The 6,433-nt window shown below is 50.2% G+C and overlaps 1 long non-coding RNA gene across 1 annotated transcript; it reads left to right on the forward strand.

Annotated features, from left to right (window-relative positions):
- Positions 1–1,313: 1,313 nt before the first annotated feature.
- LOC140213237 (uncharacterized) lies at positions 1,314–5,602 on the forward strand. The gene is made up of 2 exons (XR_011890183.1): positions 1,314–1,449; positions 5,464–5,602. It is a non-coding gene; the product is annotated as an uncharacterized lncRNA (long non-coding RNA).
- The last annotated feature ends 831 nt before the right edge of the window (positions 5,603–6,433 follow it).

Raw genomic sequence — 6,433 nt, forward strand, 5'->3', positions numbered from 1 at the left:
CTATCACTACCCTACTTCAGCGTGTAAATAAAATGGACAAGCAGTAAGAAAATAACTGTTAGCTTGAAGCGTGTTTTCATTTGTCTCCAATTCGTACAAGCTATAATAAAAGGGTAACAATGTACATCGAGAAAAGAACGGAATTAACGCAAATAACACAATATCGGGTGTACAGGAAGTCCGCACGTGTCGAAACCCTCGCTGCTATCCACGGTGTGGCCCTCTCGATTCTTTCGAGAGCGACTTGTGAACTTCAGGAGCACGAGAAAAGCGCACTGTTCCATTTGGTGCGAAGGGCACACACACTGGCCTTCAAGCTCGATTCACTGCGTTGAGCTCAATTGGGTCAGTTGAGCTTCAAGCCGGACCAACATCTCGCTCGCTGAGATTACAGCCTTGCGAAGCTCGCATTGCTCGTCCGAATTAGCCAAAGTCAGCGCTTGCTCGAGCTCCTTGCGAGTGTTGACCAAGTCTTCGACCAGAAACGCCGCGGCACCAGAGTTTTCCGAGGCTTCCGATGCACCCTCGCAGGTCGGAAAGTGAGTGCTCATGTCCTTGCAGGGCACGCCGCGCCTGCACCTTGCGCATGCGACGATGTGGAACGCACACGCTTCTTTCAGGTGGCCGTCCAGGGCTTGAAGCGTACCTTCGTACCTGCAACCGCGAATCGCATTCACACAACGAACTTTCTCGCATCCAGCATCGTAAGAGCGTAACCGCGGCGTCATTGTGATATCAACTGCGGCTTTGCCGTGAACGGGGCACTTGGTTTGCCGACTAAAACAGATGCATTGAAGGCAGATGAGGTGGCCGCAAGAAACGATGTACAGCGGCGCTGTCGTCACCATAGCGCACCAAGAGCAGAAGGCAACCTGATCGAGTTCGCGTAAAAACTCAACTAGTTTGCTCTCAATCTGGCTACCGAAGCCGCTCACACGGTATACGAACCGCCCTCCACCGTCCATAATTTCTTGTGAGTGTCGCGTTCACGCCAACACCGCGGCCGTCTCCTCCGACGTTTTAATGTAGTCTGTCTCCTGAGCTAGGACTGGCAACAGGAAAACTGGCAACAGGAAACACGTCACGGCTAGTGTTGATCCCATCCGTTAGTTGACGCAAGCATCGGAAAAAAGGAAATGTGAAATGAACTTACAGACGTATTATATTTTTTTTATTCTTCCCCGCTAAAACTAAAAAAGTTCTATATGTGAATGAACTTTACGACTTATTTTTCTTGCGTTACCTAGCAACAAGCTAAGGGCATGCCAGCCGCGACAGATACACTCGTCATGCGCCAGACAGGCCACCAAAGCCAGCGTGGCCGGTTGCGCATGTGAAGTTCGCCTGTTCGGCGACGCGTCTCTTTCGGACGTAGTCTGCTTGTTGGGCTCCCGGCGTATTCTGGCGTTCATTCTGCACTTCGACACGGCACTATTGGACAGCGGCAAGGTGAGAAAATTTTTTTGACACTCTGCGACGCATTTCAAGCAATTTTGGCTTTTACGGCACGCAGCTGAGACTTGGGACGTAGTTAGCGAACAACAGCTCGGCCGTCCTGGCGTAGCTAATTTGAGTTAATGACTCGAACTGGGAGGTCTTTGCGACGCTTTCTATGAGCCCAAATATTATTATAACTTATTTCGCTAGTTTTTGGGTACGCTCGCCGCACCCGACTCTGTGATGCAGTTACCTCGGCCGTGTGACGCAGTTAATTTCGAGTGTACTGAATCTTACTGGAACAAGTTTTGGCGCTTTTCCTGACCCCGAACATTGTTGTAACTAATTTCGTTACTTTTTGGGATACTCTTGAGGCACGCTTGCCGCGCCTGTGGTGAAGTAGTTAGCAGAAAAGCAAGCCGGCCGTGGTGACAGTTAGCTTGGCGTGTACTGAATCTTAGTGAGACAAGCTTGTGACGCTTTCTATGGCCCCACTACTTATAACTTCTTTCGGTACTAATGGTTGTGGAAGACGCGATGAGCGATTACCAAGAGTGGCAACACTGGAATGTGTTGCCTGCGCCCGCAGGACGCGTAAAAGTTAACGCCGAGGAGATCAAATTCCAAGAGCTCGAAAATTCTGTCTTCTGAACGACTGAAAACAGGCTTTGCAACCACGCATTTCTCTAGAGTGCAAGACGCTAGCCATACCATGCTAGCGTCCAGCATGGTATGGCTGCGAGCCTGTGTTGTGGCCACCTCTGCGTATGCAGCTTACTATCGCGTCGGCTGAGCCCAAGTTGTTTTGGAAAGGCGCAGTCAACCGTGCGTTGGAGCTCTTAAAGTGCAGGCAATAATGCCCGGTAATGGGGGAATGCTTGGAAATTGGAAGTTTTAACGCGATAGCGTTAAGGAGTTCCTGTCGCAGAAAAGCCGGTGTCGTCGGCGGCGTCGGCCGTGAGCGAAAAATCCCGTAAGGCAATTCATAAATCAAAACAACTTGCAAGATGTGCTGGGTGGGAATCGAACCAGGGTCTCCGGAGTGAGACGGAGACGCTATCACTCAGCCATGAGTTTGATGGTTCGAAGCGGTACAAAAGCGCCTCTAGTGAATGCGGTGTTGCCTTAGAAACGTGCCGTAGAAGGTTATACTGCGGTGTATATAGGTAATTATGAGCTTCTAAATTACAGAAGTCGCAGGTAAACGAGTAGCGAAGTGCGTTTACGCTACATTTCTACTACGCTTAGCGCACACACCCCCTCCCCGCAATGTACGGCGCTGCCCCGACAGGTGGCGCGCCACTCGCCCGCTTCTCCCGTTCGTCTCGTCAAGAGCATGCCGAGCGAATGAGTGGGCGGTGCGAATGGGGTGCGATAACGCTATCGCGTTCCACTCTTGAAGGCGAAGCTTAAAGGGATACGTACACAAAAGTTGGTGGGTGGTTTTTTGCGTTAGAACAAAAGTTGAACTGTTGAAAATGACGAATACAACAAGCCGCTTAGAATTATGAACGAGAAACACCTTTCTTTTTCGATTTTTTGTTGCGCCTTGCCTCCAAGCGGCCGCCGGGAGAAGCTGAAGTTTGTCGTGATGACACCCCCGCGCGTGCGGCCAAGGTCAACCACAGTCGGCGCAGTCTTTCCGGAGTGTCGGTCCCTTGCATGCAGCGTTTGTTTATCGCCGTCGGTTATGTTCGCACGTGGTCTGCCTGAAACGTTATCCCCGTCAGCGCTCCATGCAGGCGGTGCGTCTTACACGCGTGTTCGCACGGTCGTCGATCGGTATTGACGCATTCGTCGCGGCGGAAGAAAATGCCCAGACATTACTGCGCCCATGGCTGTTATGACAGCATTATCGGTCGTGACACGCCGTCGCGCACGTTTCCCAGAGACGAGAAGGTGCGTAAACTTTGCATACGTGCCTGTCAGCCACCATACCTGGTGGCTGACAGGAGATTCCATGGAGATTTCTAATGGCTTCATTTGCGCGGATCTCTTCGTCTATGATGACTATGCGACCAGCCCGGCTGTGCTCAAAAGCCTTGGCATGCCGCTCGAAAGGCTCCTGTTGAGGCAATACAATTCAAAGAGCGGATGCTTAGTGATCTATTCGTAACTGTCAGCTGTGTTCGTCATCTTTTGTTGTTCTGGCAACAGACCCTCTCTCTTTCTGTATGCATGTAGCTGCAGCGGTGACCGCAGGAGCGCCTGTTGAAAGAAGGGAAATGACCCTTTCATTGGCTGTGCAAGAACAGATATTTTCGGGTTGTGACAGAAATTGTTTACCCTGCGGATGCATGTTCTTGTCACAAAACAACATAGTCAGGTTGTGTACACTTTCGCTGCGTATAATATTGAACGACAGCATACGAGCGCTCTTTTAATTGATCAAATATACAAAACACAGCCAGTGAATGAATGCCAGACAAGAGCATGCATGTGCAGTAATCTAAAATGCGCAGCACATTTATCTGTATTGCCTTTCACACGTTGCTTTTCAACCTCAAGCAAAAAATGACGGATTTTCACAGGTCTCTGCATGATCATGCGTCGGGCTTCATGACTTGGTCGTTCGCGCAGAATTTCCCTAGTAAATGTCACAGCCAAAAACTTTCCTTTCTCTATGGCCACAGAATCGGTGTAGCTAAGTGATCTGGTCGACGGGTCCCTAGCGCAGCCGCCCATCTCAAGGAGTTCAACCAGTAAATTGCTTCTAATGGCGTGAATGTGGCAGTAGCCGCAAACATAGGGCTATGAAACGGCTGGAAAATTCTACACATGCCGTGTCTCGTCGCGTAAAAACTAAGTGTGCAGCGGTCGAAAGCCGACAGCGTAGGTAAGCACAAAGCGACGAGCTACGCTACCTACGATTCAGCCGTAATAGCTGCCTTTCTGCCTCAACGCGGGTCACGAAACTAGGCATTTTGCATCCTACGTAACATAACTTTAAGAACTGCTGCCGCTGCACTTCACGTTTACTAGAAAAAAAAAATTACCATGTTGCTGGCCCGGACTGCCTGACCGGCACGTTCAAGGCCGCCTGCTCTTCGCCGCTTGACGCGGAAGGCTCGTAAACGCAAGCGGTTATATTTCTTGCTAAGATGGAACGGTCCTCGTCTACAGACGTGTACTCATCGCTGGTAAAGCACCAGAACCCGAATCCACGCTCGCGATCGCGGCGGCGACGCTCCTCGAATAGACAGTTTTAGTTACACGTACGTAGAGGCTTCACGTACGCAAACGTGAAAAGCCTACGTACCTTACGTGCACGCCATCTGAAACGCTTTTAGCTACACGTACGCGACGCACGCCAATAGGGACCCCGTAGCCACATCTATCGGGAAATGTGAACACGGTGGTAGCCAATTCAATCCTGTCGCCGTGTTTCGATGCAAGCCGTCTGCGCGCGCGCGGCCCGCTATCGCTTGTTCGTGATCTCGCGAAACCCACGCGAAGCTGTCTACGTACGCAAGAAACGCACGCAAAGAATTGAATCTCACGTACGTCCGTGAGACGCGCGCGCGCCCGCTACGTTTTACGCATGCGCACTGCTGACACGTAGAAGCTCTACGTACGCAAAGCCTCTACGTACGTGTAACTAAAGCTGTCTAATGACCGTGGCCGGCCGGGTGGCTATCCGACTAGGGTGTCGTGACGTCACGCCTTCCAACTCGCTTGGGCCGGGCGCCGTTGCGCGTGCTCACAAAAACGGCAAAAATAAAGCCATCCGCTGAAAAATGAGCGAAGTGACTACCTGTTTTCGGTGTACTCGCACACTGAGGACTCATTTCCTGTATTATCATAAAATGCTCAGATTTTGTGTCCGTATCCCTTTAAGCGTCCTCCAATTTTTGTTCATAGTTTATAGTGCGGCTTGAAACGAGTCTGGAATTTTCGACGCCATGTATGCAGAAGTGAATTGCTTTTGCTTGTAATGTCGCCCATTTATCACTTTAGAGCGTTTCCGCTCTACACGCAGTATTCCTATAAGGTCTAAATACCAACTGACACATTCTTGTAATTTAGTTTTTTTCAGCTGATGCCATCCGGTGGAGCTTCATACGGGAACTACTGCTGCTTGCTGGTGTCACAACGTTGGATGAACGCACAAAAAGCCCAGAACGAGCATATATATAGAGCGAAATAAACATTTCTTCATTTACAAGGCGTTTTGCCTCTGCTTTATGAAATTGCACGTGGCAGATTCGATGGAGGCTTGTAAAGATCGTTCGCAATCGCTTTAATTAAATAAACGATTCCGCACTAAAACAGCGCGCGAGTGAGCTGAAAAAACGCGCGAGTTGCGCAGCCCGCATAAAGCGTGCCAGCAGGTGTTATAAACGCGCGAGCCCAAAACCGAAACCGGACGGAGTTAATCCCATTCACTTGGTGCGCTACAGTCCATTCGGCCGCTGGACTGTATGGGAGTGTCCACACTTGTTGAATGTCTCTATGGCTAGGAGAGAGGGCACGGAGGAAGGAAATAATAGTAGGGAGCGTACCGCGATGCGATTGAAGCCGCTGCGGCGGCGCAACACGTGGTAAAAACATCGGAGCGCGCGGTAGGTTTTAGTACTCCCGGTTGATTTCTTCTTTCGATACACATTCGAAACCATTTGAAACTATTCAAATTAAAAAAAAAACATGGCTATCCCCGCGGCACTTTCGCTTAATGCCACGCTCAAGTTTCTGTATTGAGGCATGGAATCGCGGTGTTGCGCTATACGTGTCCGTTCGGTCAGCCACATCAGAGAGAAAGCCTCTCAAGCGTGTCGGAAGTTGAAGGCAAATGTTGCAGGCCTCTCTCATAGTTGCGCGGAAGGTGTTCTGTGGCACGGCGTTGCTACACTGCTGACAGCTTTTGCGGTAACTGTGCGGTGCGGTTCGTGTTGCAGTAAATTGCATAGTAATGTCTGTTGTCATTTCAGAAGCTAAGCACGTATATCTCGCTTGTAAAGGGAGGCTCTAAACTGCTTTGTAAAGTGGTCAGTTCTTG

This window comes from Dermacentor andersoni, chromosome 9, assembly GCF_023375885.2.
Source record: "Dermacentor andersoni chromosome 9, qqDerAnde1_hic_scaffold, whole genome shotgun sequence".
Lineage (NCBI taxonomy): Eukaryota > Metazoa > Arthropoda > Arachnida > Ixodida > Ixodidae > Dermacentor > Dermacentor andersoni.